Source organism: Chiloscyllium plagiosum, unplaced genomic scaffold (genome assembly GCF_037043375.1).
Source record: "Chiloscyllium plagiosum isolate Xiang-an unplaced genomic scaffold, Cpla_swu_hap1 HiC_scaffold_45, whole genome shotgun sequence".
Taxonomy (NCBI): Eukaryota; Metazoa; Chordata; class Chondrichthyes; order Orectolobiformes; family Hemiscylliidae; genus Chiloscyllium; species Chiloscyllium plagiosum.
In genome coordinates, this window is record NW_028270183.1 from 41,497,895 (window position 1) to 41,518,743 (window position 20,849).

Sequence of the window (20,849 nt, forward strand, 5' to 3'; positions counted from 1 at the left end):
GGAGCAGAGAGAATATGGTAACGCATGCCCTGGCAGAGTGGGAAAGGTTATTGATTCTTGTCCTGTAGTGTTCAGGCACATTTATTCAGACCGCAAAAAAACAGTGAACTGGGGAGAGAGCTTAAATCATGGTTGGTGAATCTGGTGGTATGTCCTCCCCTGAAAAGAGAATGGTCATCCTCGATTCTACACCATCCTTTAGGATCTCCATTTTGCTGTAGTCAAATTGTGGTGCAATTGCCTCTTATCTGCTATGTCTGGAGTAAACTGTACAGGGCATCTCCAAATTAAGAAGAATTAACCGTGAGCATGTTGTTTTTTTAAAGGTGAGACCATTGTAATGGATCACGGAATATCCAGTGGTATCCGGGCGATGGTGAGTGGCTCTAGACATGATCGTTGGCACAATCGGACTGGCATTACATAGAAGATAGACAATGCGGTGGGACAAGTATTGAGCTTCGATAAGATAGCACCATGAAAGTAGCTTGGCCACGTGTAGGCGACCCTTCTGTCACGCTCAAAGAAAATGACACTGAGACAAATTATTGTTAGTTTCAGCCCAATGAGTCAAAGTCTTTACAGACCCCACTGAAACTTACAAAGCTACACAACAAATACTCATCCAAAGCTCCCCATCATCTGAACTCACGTGAATATTCTGTTCACCCATTCCTCAGTATACTGGCTCAAGTTACAAATAGTATCGAAATAACATGGCTTGGAGAGAGTGGACGCTAGGAAATTGTTTCCGTTAGGCGAGGAGACTGGGACCCGTGGACACAGCCTTAGAATTAGAGGGAGTAAATTCAGAACAGAAATGCGGAGACATTTCTTCAGCCAGAGAGTGGTGAGCCTGTGGAATTCATTGCCGCAGAGTGCAGTGCAGGCTGGGACGCTAAATGTCTTCAAGGCAGAAATTGATAAATTCTTGATGTCACAAGGAATTAAGGGCTCCGGGGAGAATGCGGTTAAGTGGAGTTGAAATGCCCATCAGCCATGATTGAATGGCGGAGTGGACTCGATGGGCCGAATGGCCTTACTTCCGCTCCTATGTCTTATGGTCTAAACCTTTGAACATATAATGCCAAAACATTGTCTCCCTGTCTCCCCCTCCCTGCCTGTTTCACAAAACCCTCCCATTTGTTATGATTTGGAGATGCTGGTGTTGGACTGGGGTGTACAAAGGTAAAAATCACACAACACCAGGTTATAGTCCAACAGGTTTAATTGGAAGCACACTAGCTTTCGGAGCGACGTTCCTTCATCGGGTGATAGTGGAGGGCTCGATCATAACAAAGAATTTATAGCAAAAATTTACAGTGTGATGTAAATGAAATTATACATTGAAGAATTGATTGTCTGTTCAGCCTTTCATCTGTTAGAATGTTTCACTTCTTTCATGTATTACCCATTTGTTGGTATTTATACTGTTCAACCCACTAATCATTCTTTATGGTAGTGTTTCTCACACCGCGTTACCGCGTGTCATGGCACAATTGCGATAAGGAGTTGTAAATGAATGGGAGATGCACATCCCATCAGGTCCAGCATTGGCTGCATGTTTCCCAATGCTGGGCAGCGATCGCACATAGTGTTACTGAGCAATGTACTTGGTTGGTGCACACAGATCTACATGCTTGGAGGATATCTGCTTCAGGTTTACAGATCCATGCCGCACTGTGGTCTGCACATTTCCCCATGCTTGACAATTATGCTGGGGCTGCACAGTGGCTCAGTAATTGGTACTGCTGCCTGACAGTACCAGTTTCGATCCCAGCCTCGACTGTCTGTGGGGGTTTGCAACTTCTCCCCGTGTTTGTTTTGGTTTCCTGTGGAACACCGGTATCCTACCACAGTCCAAAGAAAATAGATTAAGTGATTTGGTCGTGCTGAATTGCCCATAGTGTTTAGGGATGTATGATACAGGTGCATGAGTTAGGGGTAAATGTATGGGAATGGGTTTCGGTGGGATAGACTGGGGAGGGTCGGTGTGGGATTGTTGGGTTTGAAAGCCTGTTTTCAGAATGGTAGGGAATCTAATTCTGAAAGATATCTTGTCTGGGTTAATAGATCAGTGCATCGGCGTGGTCTGCAAAGCTTCACAGACTGAACAGTTATCTCATCCGGGATTTTAGGTCAATGTTCTGGTGTGGTCTGTGTGGTTATTCACTCTGGACAGGTTGTCGATGTTACTGACTAGTGCAATGAACGGTCAGTACATTGCATAGTGTTCCTATCTGGGCTGATTGCTTGGCTTTATTGAGCCACAATCTAGCTTAATCAGGACACTGAACAGATTTCTCATTTTAGTTCATAGTATTTAGGCTTTTTCTTTGCACTGGATTGAGAATGTAGTATCAGTAACGATTCCAACTTATCAGGCAATGCCTTTATTTTATGTTGTCGTTGTTACGTGTGGACCCTGCATCTCTTACTCCATTAATGTTGCAGGGTGACCATGTCCAGTAAATCAATACCTACAGTCCGAGCTGCAGGCACAGCCTCTTCATTCAGAAGCAGTCAGCCTATGCCATCGCCTTCGGGTCTCCACGTGGGAGGAAAGCATGGCCTTTCGGATGAAGGTGGCCCCCTTGATACACGGTTCAAAACACCCTCCCCCTCACCAGTCAGGGAGATGGAGTAAAACTTGCGATTTCTTAATGGATTAGAGTGAACACTCCAGTACACATTGTGTCAGTAAGTCCTATAATGTCTCTGAATTTATGTAATATACAGTCTTTTCTTCTTCCTCAATAATTCACAGTTTCACTGTTTCTCATATTGTTTTCCATCTCCCAAGTTGTTATCCATTGCTTATAGAACATAGGACATTACAGTGTTATACCATCCCCTCGGCCTTCGATGTTGCACCGACCTGTGGTACCACTCTGAAGCTTAGCTATTCTGCACTATTTCATTATCATCCATATGTCTATCCAATGACGATTTAAATGCACTTAAAGCTGGCGCGTGTACTAATGTTGCAGGCAGTGAGTTGCATACCGCTAATACTCTCTGAGCAAAATAACTGCCTCTGACGTCTTTGCTATATCTATCACACATCAATTTAAAGCCATTTAAAGATACGATGGTGCCAGCAATTACAATCGAGGAAAAAAACTCCCGCTGTCCACCTTATGTAACAATCTGATTATCTTGAATTGGTCAATTAAGCCACCTCTGAACCTCCTACCTAATCACCGAAACAGTCTCAAGTCCCTCAGCATTTCCTCATAAGATCTACCCTCCATACCAGGATACATTCTGACCCACTCTAAAGCTTCCACGACCTTCCTCCAATGCACTGACAAGAACTTTTTGTAATACTCCAAGTACGGCCACATCAGAGTTTTGTACAGCTACAACATGACATCTTGGCTCCGAAATCAATCTCATCACCAAAAGCTGACACAATATATACCTTCTCAACAACTCTATCAACCTGTGTGACAACTTTCAGGGATCTATGTCCATGGACACCGAGATCTCTCTGCTCAGCTACATTACCAAGAATCTTGCCATGAGCCCATTATTTATTATTCCAGTTGCACCTTCCAAAGTGGATCACCTGACCTCTTTTCGCATTGAACACCATTTTGCACGTCTAAGCCCAGCTCTGCACCTTATTTTGTCCTATTTAACATGCAACATTCTTCAGCACGGTCTAAAACTAACACAGACATTAGTGTCATCCGCAAATTTACTAACTCATCCTTCTATGCCCTCATTCAGATAATTTGAAAGTGACAAGCTGCACTGGCCCCAAAACAAAATTCTGCCGTTCATCAGTCGTAGTTGAACTACAAGATGAACATTTCTCATCAACCATCACTCTACTTAGCGAGTATTGAGAAGATTTATAGCTCAGGTTGACGTTCTGGATGTAGGTTTGCTCGCTGAGCTGGATGATTCATTTTCAGACATTTCGTCACCATGCCAGGTAACATCTTCAGTGAGCCTCCAGATAAAGCACTGCTAATGATTCCTACTGTCAATTTATATGTCTGGTATTCTTTGTTTTGGTGATGTCATTTCCTGCAGTGTTGTGATTTCCTAAGGTGATGCCATTTCCTGTTATTTTTCATTGATTTCATTGATTTCAGTCCATTGATTTCTCAGCAACAAGCCGAAACAAGCAGACCAAACGCGTCCAGAAACACTCGTCGGTCCCCCGATATCAAAGACATCTCGGAAATGACTACTCAGACCTATTGGCATCGTGGCAACGCACAAACCCACCAACACACTAAAACAGCAGCTAATGATCTTGGAAGACCGTACACAGACAGCAAGCAAAACTAATGTAATTGACAAAATGCCGTGCAAGTGCTGTATCACACACTGCATTGGACATACAGGCAGAGAACAAGCCACCAGCATACATGATCATCAACAAGCCACAAACTGACATGACCCTCTTTCATAAGTATCACTACATAGAGATAAGGAATGGCACCACTTCGATTGGGACAACATATTCACCGAGAGCAAGCCAAACAGAGACAAGCACGAGAATTCGTAGAAGCATGGCATTCCAAACGGAACTCTATCAACAAACAAAGTGACTTGGATCCCATTTACCAGCCCATGAGAAAAATAACCGGAAATGACATCAGCGTAGGAAATGACATCAGCACAGGAAATTACATTACCCACCCAAAGAAACGCAATCACATAATTGGAAATCAGGAATCATCAGCAGTACTTCGTCCAGATGCTCACTGAAGATGTTACCTAAAATGGTATCAAAACGTCTGAAAATGAAACTTCCAGCTCAGCGAGCAAGCCTACATCAAGCATCACTCTCATATTCTTTGACCGATCCAATATCTGATCCAAACCTCCAAAGCACTCACGATCGCATGCCTCCATATTCTGTGCAATAGCCTATCGTGAAAAACCTTATCAAACGTCTTTCTGAGAAACCTGTACAGAACATCAACCGCAACACCCTGATCCACTTATTTGTCATCAAATTGCTTTTTCAGACACGGCCTACCCTACACAAAACCGTGTTGATTATCCCTAATCAACTTATTCCTCTGTAAATGACTATAAATACTATTTCGTGAAACGTTTTCCAGCATTTTACCCACAACTGAAGTAAAGTTCACCGGTGTATAATTACCAGAATTGTCTCTACTCCCCTTATTGAACAAGGGTGTCATCATTTGCTATCTTGCAGTCTTCTGGCACTATCCCTGCAGAAAATGATGATAGAAAACTCAAAGCCAACGACTCGGCAATCTCCTCCCTTGTCCCCAGAGAATGTTAGAATAAACCTTATCCGGGCTGAAAATGTGTTGTTGGAAAAGCGCAGCAGGTGAGGCAGCATCCAAGGAACAGGAGAATCGACGTTTCGGGCATAAGCCCTTCTTCAGGAATGAGAAAAGTGTGTCCAGCAGGCTAAGATAAAAGGTAGGGAGGAGGGCCTTGGGGGAGGGCGTTGGAATTGCGATAGGTGGAGGGAGGTCAAGGTGAGGGTGATAGGCTGGAGTGGGGTGGGGGCGGAGAGGTCAGGAAGGAGATTGCAGGTTAGGAAGGCGGTGCTGAGTTTGAGGGATTTGACTGAGACAAGGTGGGGGGAGGGGAAATGAGGAAACTGGAGAAATCTGAGTTCAACCCTTGTGGTTGGAGAGTTCCCAGGCTGAAGATTAGGCGCTCTTCCTCCAACCGCCGTGTTGCCATAGTCTGGCGATGGAGGAGTCCAAGGACCTGCATGCCCTTGGTGGAGTAGTTGGGGGAGTTAAAGTGTTGGGCTACGGGGTGGTTGGGTTGGTTGGTCCAGGTGTCCCAGAGGTGTTCTCTAAAACGTTCCGCAAGTAGGCGGCCTGTCTTCCTAATATAGAGGAGGCCACATCGGGTGCAGCGGATGCAATAGATGATGTGTGTGGAGGTGCAGGTGAATTTGTGACGGATATGGAAGTGTCCTTTGGGGCCTTTGAGGGACGTAAGGGGGGAGGTGTGGGCGCAAGTTTTGCATTTCTTGTGGTTGCAGGGGAAGGTGCCTGGAGTGGAGGTTGGGTTGGTGGGGGGTGTGGACCTGACGAGGGAGTCACGGAGGGAGTGGTCTTTTTGGAACGCTGATAGGGGAGGGGAGGGGAGGGAAATTTATCGCTGGTGGTGGGGTCCTTTTGGAGGTGGCGGAAATAACGGCGGATGATACGTTGTACATGGCAGTTCGTGGGGTGGTAGGTGAGGATCAGTGGGGTTCTGTCCTGGTGGCGGTTGGAGGGGCGGGGCTCAAGGGCGGAGGAGCGGGAAGTGGAAGAGATGCGGTGGAAGGCACCGTCGACTACGTCTGGCGGGAAATTGCGGTCCTTGCGGAACGTTTTGGAGAACACCTCTGGGACGCCCGGACCAACAAACGCAACCATCCCGTAGCCCAACACTTTAACTCCCCCTCCCACTCCCACCGTGCCTCCCAGCGTGGGCGGCACGGTGGCACAGTCGTTAGCATTGTTGCCTCACAGCGCCAGAGACCCGGGTTCAATTCCCGCCTCAGGCGATTGACTATGTGGAGTTTGCACGTTCTCCCCGTGTCTGCATGGGTTTCCTCCGGGTGCTCCGGTTTCCTCCCACAGTCCAAAGAGGTGCAGGTCAGGTGAATTGGTCATGCTAAATTGCCCATAGTGTTAGTTATAGGGGTAAATGTAGGGCTATGGGTGGGTTAAGCTTCGGCGGGTCGGTGTGGACTTGTTGGGCCGAAGGGCCTGTTTCCACAAAAAGAAATTAAAAAAAAACATTTTACAGCTGGGAGTGCTTTACAAAATTGGAAAGGAAGTGGGGGAGATCTCCGAATAATTGACAGCATCTTTACGATTGTCAAAGAGGATCTTAATTAAATGATTGGGAATTGTCATAAAGCTGTGGTTTTTGCATTCTGAGATTGTTGGGGAGAGACTCCCACTTTGAGGCTGACTGTGTTTCAGGAAACGTAATAGGCAGAAGCGTCTTTGTGATGTAGGTCCTTATGACTCCATCACATTTTATAACCGGCTTTCCCCAGAGCATTTGAAAACCGACATTCCCTCGAACATTTAATAATAGACATTCCCTGGCACAATCTGTAACTGACAACTGTGAATGCTCTGATGTCAGTGATTTGAACAAAAGATAAGATTTGGGGTGAAGACATCCTGCAGGAAGAAGGCGACAATGTTTCGAAGTCCCCTCAGGCAGTTAAAGAGGTGAATATGTTCTCCCTGCATTTACAGTTCTTCACAACAGAGGGTCAATCACAATTTAGAATAAAAGACAAAAATGGGCAACCTCAATTTGTCTTCAAAAAACTGGGTCGGATTCCTTCAGGACGGCAAAATGCTTACCATCCACATTTGGAACTGTGAAGAAAAGGTGTAGGTCTGTTCTCGAGTGATTTAGTGCATGGGAATGTTCCCGCAGCCGCCTGTTTTTATGGAAGTGTGTCTACGTGTTTGGAGAGAGAGAGAGTTTCTTGTAGTTTACATCACGTTTTTGATACTTTTTCAGACCTTCCCGTTTATTATTTAATCTCCAATTATCACAATAAACGTCTGAATACAGTGACACATTTGAAAATCTCATTGGGTCCTCAATCAGACTGGTAACATTGTTCCAGACTGATGTGTAAAATGTTTGTTTTCCTTCCTCACAGTCAACGTAATCACGATCTACGTCCTGCTTTATAAAGATTGTGGATTGTCTCCATGTGTCAGACGTTATCTGGGGGCCGTGGCAGTGGCAGATCTTCTGGTCGTTATCCTAGATCTGACATTGAGGCACATCCCCATTGTTTTCCATGAACAATTTTATCTTCTGCTCTCCATCCCCGTATGTAATATTCACGCTGTCCTGCTTTATGCAGCCACTGACTGTTCTGTCTGGTTCACCGTCACTTTCACCTTTGATCGCTCTGTGGCCATTTGTTGCCAGAAGCTGAAAAGTAAATATTGCAGTGCGAAAACGGCAGCTTTGGTTCTGGGAACAGTGACTGTGGTGAGCTGTTTAAAAAACATTTTCTGGTATTTTATGTTCACAGCTCGGTATTGGAGATAGAATAACCCCTGGTTTTGTGAGGAAACACACAATGTTAGAATATCTCTTGTCTGGATCACAGCAGAGCTCGTCCACCACATTCTAACCTCGGCTCTCCCATTTCTCCTGATCCTGCTGCTGAATGTTTTCACTGTCAGAAATATTTTAGTGACGAGCAGAGCCCGCAGGAAACTCTTGGCACATACCAACAGGGACGCTCAGTGTGATGCAGAAATGCAAAATCGAAAAATGTCTATTATTTTACTGTTCCTGATCTCGGCCAATTTCATATTGCTATGGTCAACATTAATGATGTTTGTAACATGGAAACGGATGACGTATTTGAGCAATACGTCCGTCCATCGACATTGGTTTGTGCTGCATTTGGGCTTCATGCTGCAGCTCCTCAGTTGCTGCACAAACACTGTGATTTATGCTGTGACCCAGACGAAATTCAGACGGCAACTGAAGAATGTGCTGAAATATCCCTTCACAAAAATTCATCAATCAATCAAAAACAATCATTAATTAATTCATCCAGGATTTTCTCACTTCAGTTGTATATTTCAACAATGAAGTCGTGAGGCACTATGGTAGCAGAATGAGGGCAGTGCTGGTTTGTTTAACCGTATCCCACAGGAGGTTACAAAAACACGTTTCAACGTTTATCTCAGCTGAGAGGCTAGGGCGAACAGGCACTATTCCACTGACTGTATCTATCACTTCAGTTTGTGGATACCTGTCAGAAAAATGTTCATTAAAAATGCCAAACATCGAGTGATCCAGATAATTGCTTGTCTTGGTGTTGAAGAAGCTGAGCTGGGTAGGTTCAGTACCAAGTACTGTTCTCAACAGGGGAGGGAAGGGGACTGGGCCCGAGTTCAGGAGTTGGCATAAGTAACTCTGACCTTGCTTTCACGTCTGGCTCACCCACTCCAACCTGGCAACAGCACAATACGTCTGTGCACTTTGCTCCCCCCTCCCTCCATATCTTCCTCCCTGTCTCACAGAGTTCACCCGTTTCTATTCTCGTCTCATTGTCTCACGTTATTTCACTGTCAGGCCCTCCACAATTTTGCTTCACTCTCTCTCCCTCTTGAATTCTCTGTCACCCTATCGCATCTGCTGTGCCTCTCTTCCTCGAACATTCTGCTGCCTTCCATTACCAGGGAACAGTTTGGTGTAGGAATACAGGATAAAGCTAGAGACCATAGTTTTGGTGAGCACAAAACATGTAAATAATGGAACACTGCAATGTTAATGCAACAGCCGTTGGCAACTATAAATTTCCTGTGTTGGATCAGTGGCCTTTGTGTGGTGTTCGGGCTGCAGGCTCGAGACAGTGGAACAGTTATAAATACGACCACAGGCCGCGAGTAGCAAAAGACACTTTCAACCCTTAAATCCTGTAATGTGAATTCAAATTTGATGGCGCAAAATGAATCGCATAACAGTTTTCCAGGTTACATTCCATCTGTTGTTACTCAGACCCAGCTCAAATCCATCAATCCCATTGCTAAAACTAACAACAGGCCTCCACACAATCCAGCACTCCAACCTTTGTGTCATCGCCAACTTACGAATCGTACCTTCCACTCACTGACTTTACTGGCTAATTTCAGTCCCACTCACATTTTGTGATGTTCGATGTGTAAACAATGTTTTCTCTATGGGATAAATCTTTGTTTCCTGAATGGAGAAGGCTCTAATCCCTTATCTGAAGGATAGTGTGAGAGCTGGTTGAAAACTGCAGCTTTGTCTCTGCGTAAATCTTAGGTCTGAGAACAATTTGTGTGTGTGTATTTAAGAGAGAGAGAGAGAGAGAGAGAGAGAGAGAGAGAGAGAGAAATAGCATTGCTGGAATGTCAATGCTTTTTTTAAAAAAAAAATTCTACCTTCCTGATGCGGTTTCATGATGGGGAAACCCCCAGTAGGGTGGTCTGTGTCTCACAGGAGCGTGGAAATGTGATAAACCGTCGAAAGAGATGGTTTCTTATTTTAATTAGAATGACAAATTGTTCTTCGAAGCTCTTTAAAAATAGACGCCGCACAATGTGGAAATAGCCCCTTTGGCTCAACAAATCCACACAGTCGCTCCAAAGAGTGACCCACCCAGACCAATTCCTCGATGACTCCAAATTCATCACTGATGAAAGGAGCGAACACGTATGTCAATTTAGCATGGCTAAATTGCCTAACTGGATCACTTGAAGTAAACACGGGAAAATATGCAAACTCCACACAGACTGTCTCTTTCCCTCTTGTGTCTCTTTCTCACTGTCAACTCTCGTACTCTTTGATTTATTCTCTCGTTCATCTGTTACTGCGAACACCGTCCTCACCCCGCCCGCCCTCATCCCTTTCTCGGAATATTGTTCCCTCTCTCCTGTTTGTTCCTACCCTTCTACTTCTCCTGATCTGCTCTCATCTTCTTCTTCTTTTCCTTTCACATATTCTCCCCCTTCCACTTCTCTTATCCCTTTCCACTTCCTGTCCCACACCCTCTGCTTCTTCTCCACAGCCCATACATATGTTCCTCCCAATATTCTCCTAACCACAGTACTTCTGCTCACCAACTGTTCTACATCTCTCCCTCCGCCACAAATTGGCTTGTACTCTTTCTTTATTCCCTTGTTCCATAGCTACAAAATACTTCACGCTAAAATGTTGTACACATTCTGAAAGAAGTGCCGATGATGCTAATCAGAAACAAATCCAGAAGTTGCCAGAACGTTTGGCAGATCTAGCATCAACTGTGAAGTGAAATCGCAAATGACATTCGGGTCTGCTGACGCTTCCTCAGAACTGACATTTGGTGGGAAAATATTGTGCACTGTCTGATGCCCCTGCCCTGTTTCGCACTGTCCGTCCCTCGAGCCATCTCTCTTCGTTTCTGTAACTTTTGCACTCATGTTGTCAATTCCTCGCCACTCCGCTACCTTCTTCTGTCTCAGCTCACCCAACAACTCCATTTTCCCCTCAGTAGCAGCAAATGTGGCCCCATTTCAGGAGTACAACTCGGGATGCACTGGGAACAGAACGATCCCACAGTGATAACAAAATATTCATCACCACACAACACTGAGTCTGAATATACTCATCTGGAAGATAGACAGAGGAAGGGAGGGATGTAGATCGGGTCGCGAGTGTGAGAGCTAGGGAGACGGGAAGGGACAGAGAGAGGGAGATGCGGTGCCACAGGAGATAGACAAGGGAGGTAGACGGACCGAGATGTGGAATGCACAATGAAGGCGACTATTTGGGAGACAGAGGGAGGAACACGGGGCAACAGACGGAGAATCAGAGACAGGCACGGAGAGCGAGATAAATCCCAGGCTGTGAAACCAGCACAAGAGGGATGCAGGGAAACCCTTAGCAAAAGAGAGGACAAAGGGAGCATAAAAAAAACACAAGTGAAATTAAGTGTAAATCCAAGGAAAGAGTCATATAAACAGAGAAAGAGAGAAAAAAAAGGAAAAAAGAAATGTAGAATCAGAAGGCCAGAACCAGAGACTGATAGAAACCCCATCGAATGCAAGAGAAAGCACACAGACAGAGGGAACAGAGGGAGAAAAAACAAGTCCATAACGATAGAACTAGAGAGACTGAGGAAGAACAGAGAGAGTAATCGAGAGAGAGAGAGAGAGAGAGAGCGAGAAAGAGATCCCAAACATAAATTCTATTGGCCTCGATTGAAGATTATAATTGTTCTTATGGATCCGCAGATTCTTTTTTTTTAAAGAAAGATCCGATCACTTATTAAATTTCAGAAGCATCACATTTTATCATCTCTCCCCCATGATTTGAAACGCAGATATCAGGAACCAAATTCAACTTGTATCAAGGGCCAAAAGCTTTCAAACGGCACTGCCAGTCCCCGGGGTTTTGTTAATTGTCTGAAGGGCTGGGAAGTGATTCAGTGATGGGGAATCATTACCTGAATTTGTCTCACTCTGTGCCTCTCCCTTCCACCTTGTTTAAACTGCCATTTTTGGCTGTCCCTCTCTTGAATTAGGGGTACAAAAACACCAGACACGGCTCTAACGCCCCCATCCCACACTCTATCATTAACCATCATTATCTTTCACCCTGTCAAAGATTGATGCTGTTAATTGATCTATTGTCATGTCTCTCTGCCTTTGATGCGTTCCGTTTCTCTTTTACGTTTTTTTCTGTCTCTCTCAACGATTCTCTCTGTTTCACTCCTTTCATTCCCCTCTTTTCACTCATTTTTCTCTCTCTCTTTCATTCATTTTGCCTTTCTTTCACTCTTTCCTTCTCTCTCCCTCCATCTCAGCTCAGCAGTTTCCTGCTCTTGAAAATGATTGAAGTCTCTCCCTCACTGTGGCCTCTCTTTCTCTCTGTGTCACCCTTGACGTTTTGATTGAAATGCACTCTGTTTCATTACGCTTGTTTTGTGTTGAGATCTAACCGTCCCTATCTTGAGGATTTTAGCGGCGTCAATATCAGATATTGGGGAAGAGATGGCGATGAGTCTTGGGGAGGGTGTGACGCTGGGGAAAGGAGGGCGATACATTCTTAACAACAAAAGAAAACTGAACCCGGGTTCCCCTTGGGAAAAGTTGGTGGGAGGCAGTCGTCTGTGAGATTTCCGTGCTGTCCCCTCTAGTAAGTAGCCGACGGGCAAACTCCACCCTCACCTCAGCAACACTTGCACCACACCCACTCCCAGAGTTGGGCCTCTCATTGGAATACCGTAAATCAAGCTCCCACCAGTTCCCACGCAGGAGGATACAGAAGATTTTGACGGGTTGAGGTTCTGCAGGTCAGTTCGGTTTCACAACGAATCACCTACCAAATTATTACTCTCTCGGTGTCTCTTTCTAGCATCCGACAACCTGCAGGTCAATTTGCAAACACTAAGATCCCAGAGTTGCCAGCAAATTCTCTCTCTCTCTCTCTCTCTCTCTCTCTCTCTCTCTCTCTCTCTCTCTCTCTCTCTCCCTCAATCTCTCCCTTCTCCTTCAATCCCTTTGCTATCACACAACCAGAAATGTCAGGATGGCCAGCGAATGATTGAGAGACGGTGTGATGTTCCCGTCATCCTGTATGTAAGGACAGGGCGGAGAGTCAAACTCGGCTACTTCTGTCCCTGCTTCAAGCTCTGTCTGATCAGTAGTGGGCAGCCTTCGAGTGGCATGTGGATAGTCTGTTGGAACATCGCTGTGCTGTCGGCCTGTCTTAAAATCACAGAATACGACTCCCCACTCCACACAGGCCCACGATCCCACTGTCTAACTCCATCGCCACACCTCCACCTGCAGGCAACCGTTGGGTTGAAGGAGCAATTGCACATCGAGATCCCACATGACACAACACACTATTGGAAACACATCCTAAAATCAGAAACTGAGAGGTCGTATGGATTGACACATTGTCACTCCTATTTTTGTGCAGCACACTGTCTCCCTCTGTTCATGTCTCTGTTTCACTCGTAATATCTCTGTTTCTGACTTTCTCTCTCATTCTCTTTCTCTCTCGTTCTATTTGCCTCCGCCTACCATCCGCTCTCTGTGTCCTTTGTTCCCATCCCTGTCTCCGTCCTATACTGTAACTTTAATATGCTTGGGCCTTTCTCGACACAGAGAGAGACCTCCACCAACGACAACCATGAAGTCAGATCCCAGCTCACTCTGACTCAATTTCAGTTGCTCTTCCCATGCCTGTCTCTTTCTTTGTCTCCCCCTCTCACCCCTTCACCATCAGTCTCTCTCTCGCTCTCTCTCTCTTTCTGTCATGCTCTCTACGCTCCTATGTTTTTCAGACGGGACAATCAGGGACGTTGTGAACAGAGTCCCACCTTGTGCTTCTACATCTGCCTCACATACTATCTCTCTGGCCACATAAGGCACCATTCTCCTCAAGTGTGATGCAAAACCCGTCACAAAAGCAACACCGTCAATCTCCTTCTTTCTGATATAAACCAGCTCCACAGGCACTGACACCAATCCCATCCTGAATGATAAAATTCAGACTCAGGTCCACCCTCATATGTCTCCTCCATTCTCTTGTAAAGCAACCTACAGGTACTGACAACAATAACATCATTTCTAACAAGGTCACTGCCTCGGGAAAAAAAGGGAGGTCTGCAGATGCTGGGCAGTCAGAGTCGAAAATTGTGGCGTTGGAAAATTACAACATGTCAGGCAGCATCGAACAGCAGAAGAATTGACGTTTCCGGAACAAGCTCTTCATCAGGAATTTTGTAGGGGTGACTTCTTGGGACGGGGAATTAATAGGAGGAAGGGGATAGGCTGGCTAAAGATAGCTGGGACGTGATATTTCGATGGAGATATGTGTGTGATGGCGAGAGGTGGCAAGGGACGGGTGGAGTGGATAGCTGGGAAGGAAGTTGGACAGTTAGGACATATCAAGAGCGTAGTGCCAAATTGAAGGTTTAGAATTGGGATGAGGAATCTGGTGAATTTGACGTTGATGCCGTGTGGTTGCTGGTCCTAAAGTGGAAGGTGAGGCGCTCTTTCTTCAGGCATCAGGTAGCTTCTAAGTTGGAAGTGGGAGAAGTCCAGAATTGCATGTCTCTGAAGAAGTGGGGGGGGGGGGGGGAGATGAAGCGGTCAGCCATTGGGTAGTGGGTTACTTTGGTGCGTATACTCAACAGATGATCGTTGCATGGCTCGACATCTTGGCGTCCTGTCTCCCCAGTGTAGAGAAGACTACAGCGATAACTACAGACACAATAAAGGATGTGGAAAAACATTGAAATATCTGTCGACGTGGAACGATTCTTTGGGGCCATGCATGGAGTCGACGTGGATTTGTGGGCCCAGCCAAAACAAAACCTCTTGAGCGGAAAAGGGACGGTGCTGGGAATAGAGGGAATTTGGTTTGGGGAACTTGAAACTAACAAGCAAGTCACGGAGGAAATATTCTCTGCAGAATGCTGATGAAGGTGGAGAGGTATTTTTTTACTCTCGTGGAGGACCTCTTCCTGTCTGACATAATCCAGCTCCACATTCACTAACACTAATCTCCTCACCTGAAACTTCTGCCCCACACTTAGGCAACTCACCTGCACAACACCGACACACCCACAGAGATCCTACCAACATCGCCACGGCCCCGAGAACCACGGTGTGAGCATCACTTCTGCAAATAACTTCGCCCCCGCTTTCACAACTACCACGCCCACTCCAGTTACACTCCCAGTTCCAGCCCTATTCCAGGTCTTACCTCCTAGCTCCAGCCCTGCCGACGTTTCACCATCTCACCAGACCTTCTCCTCACTGAGGACGAACGATCAGTCCACAGCAAAGTCCTTACTTCCATTCGCCTCCGTTCACGCAGTACGTATTCAACACATGTTGTGACGTTAAACATTTCACCCACTTCCTCTGCCTCCGAGCACTCGTTCCCAATCAAGACGCCCGCCCCACCTTCTGAGGAGGGCTTCAGCTACCTCCAACACACCCCATCCACCTGGACAATCCCGTGCCAGTCTGTTACCCACCCTCGACTTCTTTATTTCCAACTGATGTGGAAATATTAATCAACTCAACCTGTCCACACCCCTCCTCCACCCTTACAATGCGTAGCCCTCAACTCCCTCTGCTCAAACCCCAACCTCACCATCAAACAAGCGGACAAAGTAGGGTGCAGTGATAGTTTGGCGCAATGACCTCTGCACTGCTGAATCCAGGCACCAAGTCGAAGACACCTCCTTCGCCCGGCCCTTCGACCAGGACCTCACCACCCATCATCAATCCATCATATGAGAGACAGTGCACAACCTCCTCGCTTCAGTGTATGTCCCAACTACAGCTTCCTAGCTCAATTTTCGGGAACCCCGCCCAGCTCGATTCCACTTCCTACACAAGATTCACAAGCTTACCTACCCCAGCAGAGCTATCATCTCACCCACCAATTTCATCTTCACATACCTCGATACTCTCCTATTCCCCCACCAGTGCAGAAACTCCCCACATATGGCTTGGACTCCAGTCACGCCCTCCATCCCCTCCAAGACTTCCGTTTCCAAGGCCCCAACGCATCATCTTCCCATGGACATCAAGTTCCTCTACTACTCCATCTTTCATGACCAGGACCTAGAAGCCATCCCTTTCTTCCTCTTCCTACGTACCCACCATAATCCTTCCATTGACACTCGTATTCGGTTGGCTGAACTAGTCCTCACCCTGAACAAATTCTCCTTCAGATCCCTCACTTCCCCCGACGAAACGAACACCCATGCGCAACCGCATGTGCCCCAGCTATGCGTGCCTTTGTCAGTGACATGGAATTTTCTATCTTCTGCAGTTACACTGGCACTACTCCCCAACTTTTCCTCCGCTATATTGATGACTGCATCAGTGCCACCTTATGCTCCCACGAGAAGGTTGAAGAGTTCATCAACTTCACCAACAAAACCTATTCCGACCCTAAATTTACCTGGACAATCTCTGATATCTCTCTATCCTTCCTGGACTTCTCATCCCCGTCAACAGTGATCAACTCTGCACTGAAGCTTTCTACACAACCACAGACTCCCACAGCTACCTGGATTACACTTTCTCCAACACTGCCTCCTGCAAAAATGCTATCCCTCGTTCCCAATTCCGTTGCGTCCGCCGCTTCTGTTCCCACGAGGACCAGCTCCATCACAGAACACATCAGATGCCCTCCTTCTATGAAGACTCCACTTGCCCATCCCAAGTCGTTGATGATGCCTTCCAGCGCATCTCATACCTCTGCCCTCGAAACCCACCGCTCCAGACACAACAAGGACAAAAGTCGCCTGGTCACCATCTCCCATCCCACCAACCTCCGAGAACGTCATATCATCCGCCGCCATTTCTGCCACTTGCAAATGTACCCGACCAACAGAGATATATTCCCCCCCACCAAACCGGCCGCTTTCCGTGAAGACCATTCCCTCCGCGACTATCGTGTCAGGTCCACACTACCTAATAACCCATCCTCCCTTCCCTTGCCACTTCAAGAATTGCAAAGCTTGCTCCCACATTCCACCTCACCTCCGTTCAAGACCCCAATTGAGCCTTCCACATCCATCAAAGCTTTACCTGCCCTTCAATACATGTCATTTGCTGTATCCTTTGCTCCCAGAGCGGTCTCCTCTCCACTGAGAGACAGGTTGCCGATTCACAACGTGCTTCAGAAAACATGTGTGTGTCACTTGCATCAAACAAAACCACCGTCCCATGGATGAACACTTTAACTCGCCTTCCCACTCTTCCGAGGACATGCAGACCCTGGGCCTGCTCCATCTTCATTCCCTCATCACCTGATGCCTGGAGGAAAAACACCTCATCTTCCGCTTCGGGACCCTTCAAACCCATGGCATCAATATGGTTTTCACCAGCTTCCTCATTTCCCCTCCCCCACCTTACCTCAGTTCCAACCTCCCAACTCAGCACCACCTTCATGACCCATCCCAAATGTCATCTTCTGTCCCACCAATTTGATCCACCTTCCACTCCGACCTATCACCTTTACCCCAACCTCCATCCACCTGTTGCACTATTAGCTGCCTTCCCCCCCCCCCCCCCCAGCCCCACCCTCCCATTTTTGTCGCAATCCCCGAGGCTCCCTGCCGCCTGACTGATGAAGGCCTTTTGCCCGAAACGTCGAATTTCCTGCTCCTCGGATGCTGCCTGACCTGCTGTACTATTCCAGCACCAGACCCTCGACTCAAATCTCTTGCATCTGCTTTACTCACGTTCAACCAATATAGACAAGCACCACAAAAGCTGGCACCAATCTCCTCCTGTCGGATATGAACCAGCCTAGTCACTGACACTAATCTCCTCCTGTCGGATCTAAATCAGCACCACACTCACTGATACCAATCTCCTCCCGTCGGATATAAACCAGCGCGACAGTCACTGACACCAATCAGCACCATTGATCCAGAATTATTCCTGATGAAGGGCTATTGCCCGAAACGTCGATTTTGCTGAAGCTCCTCGATGCTGCCTGAACTGCTGTGCTCTTCCAGCACCATTGATCCAGAACCAATCTCCTCCTGTCTAATATGAACCAGCCCCACTGTCACTGACAAAACACTCCTCCTGTCTGATATAAAACAGCCCCTAGAGACACTGATTCCAATCTCCTCCTGTCTGATATAATCCATCGCTACAGTCACTGACACCAATCTCCTCTTGTCCGATATAAACCAGCCTGACAGGCACTGATACCAATCTCCCCGAATTTGATATAATCCAGTCCCAGAGTCAGTACCACCAATCTCCGCGGATCTGATACTAAACTTGGGTTTCCCTTTATATTCTTCTGGGTAAGAAAGGAGGGGCCATTGTGAGGAATGTATAAGGCATTAAGAATTGAAGCAAGGACTTATAATCAGTTCCTTACTAGAGATGTTTTGGAAATGTAGGGGCTGATCGACTGTCAGTGAAATATAGAACAAGCAGCCAAATGTCAGCTGCCGAGACTGGTTGTAATGCAACGGCGGGTACAGCAGGTTCCAAAAAATCGATTGAGATGGGGACTCCCCAGTCAGACATGCAGGCAGATATTCTGCAATTCCAGAAAACATCAGAATAGCCTGACTGGGACTCCCCAGTCAGACATGCAGGCAGATATTCTACGATTCCAGAAAACATCAGAATAGCCTTTTGCCTCCCTACTGCCACGATCAAGAATATTTTGGAGAGACTGCCGAACATTCTGAAAGGGCCGTGGAACCCGTAGGCGATCCTTGTCCAAATTGGAATTAACAACATACGAAGGAAAAGAAAGATAAGATTCGGAAAGGAGAATGAAGGAAGTTAGACAGGAATTTAAGAAGGGGTCCTTCAGGGGAGCAATATTTGGTTAAATCTGTTTGCCATGTGCTAGTGACCACAGAATTCCTGCGTATCTGAGGAGCTGCTGCTGGGGTCATGCATTTACATTTTTCGATCATTGGATTATTCTGTGGGATAGAGGTGACCTATATAAGAAGGATGGATTGCACTTGATTTGGAAGAGGGTAAATATACAGACAGGATAATTTGCTAGAGCTTCAGGGGAGGATTCAAACTAGTAAGGTGCAGAGTGGAGGCAGGTGATGTTTGGGGGAAGGGGGTTGGAATTTGGACCCAGGGAGAAAGTGAGCAAAGCGATCAGACTCATATCAGTACAGTTGGCAAAAGAAGCAAGTCAAACAGTTCGTGCAGCCTGGAACAAAGCAGAGAACGAGGAAATCTAAACGGCATTAAATTGAACAGGCAAGGCAGATGAACTCCTGGCATGGTAATGAACATGGGACTTGGATATGAGAGCAAAAACAGAAACGAGATTTAGGTAAGCACAAGCCTGGCAGCTAATTCTTCAGGACGCAAATTTTATATGAAGAATAGAAAAGGGAAAAATACAAAAAGGTGGTGAGACATTTTTGATAAGGGATAACATTACGGATGTGCTGAGGGTGCATATTCCGTGGAATACTCGCAGGGAAGTTATTTAGGTGGAAATTGACAAAAAGGAAATATAACATTATCTTATTGGTATTGTATGATATCCCCACTAATACTCAGCTGGAAAAATGAGAAACTCAGTTACCTGTAAGAATAACAGTAACAATGTAAGGGGATTTTAACTTTTCAGACATGGAGTACGATGCCACAATGTTAAGTGTTTACTTGGAGAGGAATTTGCTAAGTGTCTGCAAATATTTTTTAATGTAGTTATGTGGATGCACCGACAAGAGAAGGTGCAAAACGTGACTTGCTCTTTGGGAATAAGGCAGAAGTGACTGAGGTGTAAGTGGGGAAGCACTTAGGGGCCAACGACCATAACACAATTCGCTTTGCATTAGTGATGGAAAATTATGCACAGGATAGAAAAATTGAATTTCTACATTGGAGGAAAGCCAATTTTAACGGAATTTAACAAGAATATTTAAAAGCTGATTGAGTGTGAATCTTCGCAGGTAAAGGGACGACTTAATAATGGAAAGCCTTAAAAATGAGGTAAAGAGAGACCAGATACAGCATACTCCTACTGGTGTGAAAAGCAAGCCTCGTAGGTATAAAGAATGTTGCATGCTTCGAGAAATTGAGGAATTTGTCAAGAGAAAAGAAAGAACCATCTCCTAGCTATCGACAACGGAGACCGAATTAATTCTTAGAAGCGTATAAAGGCAGTTTGAATACAATGAAGAGGGTAATCAAGAGGGCAAAACGGGCACACGAGATAGCTTTGGCAAATAGGGTGAATTAATATTCAAAGGCATTGTTAAAAATGCATAAAGGGCAAAAGAATAACTAAGGCTAGAACACGACTTCCAGCAAGACAGCCGACGTATGAAACTGCAGGATATCGGGAAGGTAGTAACCTGTATGTTGCATCAGTGCTCACTGTGGAGAAGGACATAGAAGATGCAGAAATTGGGGGCATATTTGGGGAATTAGATGGTGACGTATTGAAAAATGGTGACATATTGCTGACATATAGAGAGAAGGTGGTGCGTTGCCTCTTAAAAGGCTTGAAGGTGCATACATCAGCACGACCTGATCAGGTCTACCCTCGAAATCCGTGCGAAGAAAGGGATGTGATTGATGAGGCCTTTGCTAAGAAATTTGAATCGTTGATATTCACCAGGTGAGGTGCTGGAAGATTGGAAATTGGCTAACACGGTGACAGTACTTAAGCAAATGAAAAAGGAAATGCCGAGGAATGACAGGCCGCTAGCTGTACGTCAGTGTTGAGCAAGTTGTTGAGGAGAAATAAATGATTGGGGACAGTCCACAGGGCTTTGTGCGTGAACAATTATGTCTCACCAACTTGACTGATTTTATTGAAGAATTAACGGCGATGATTGATGAGGG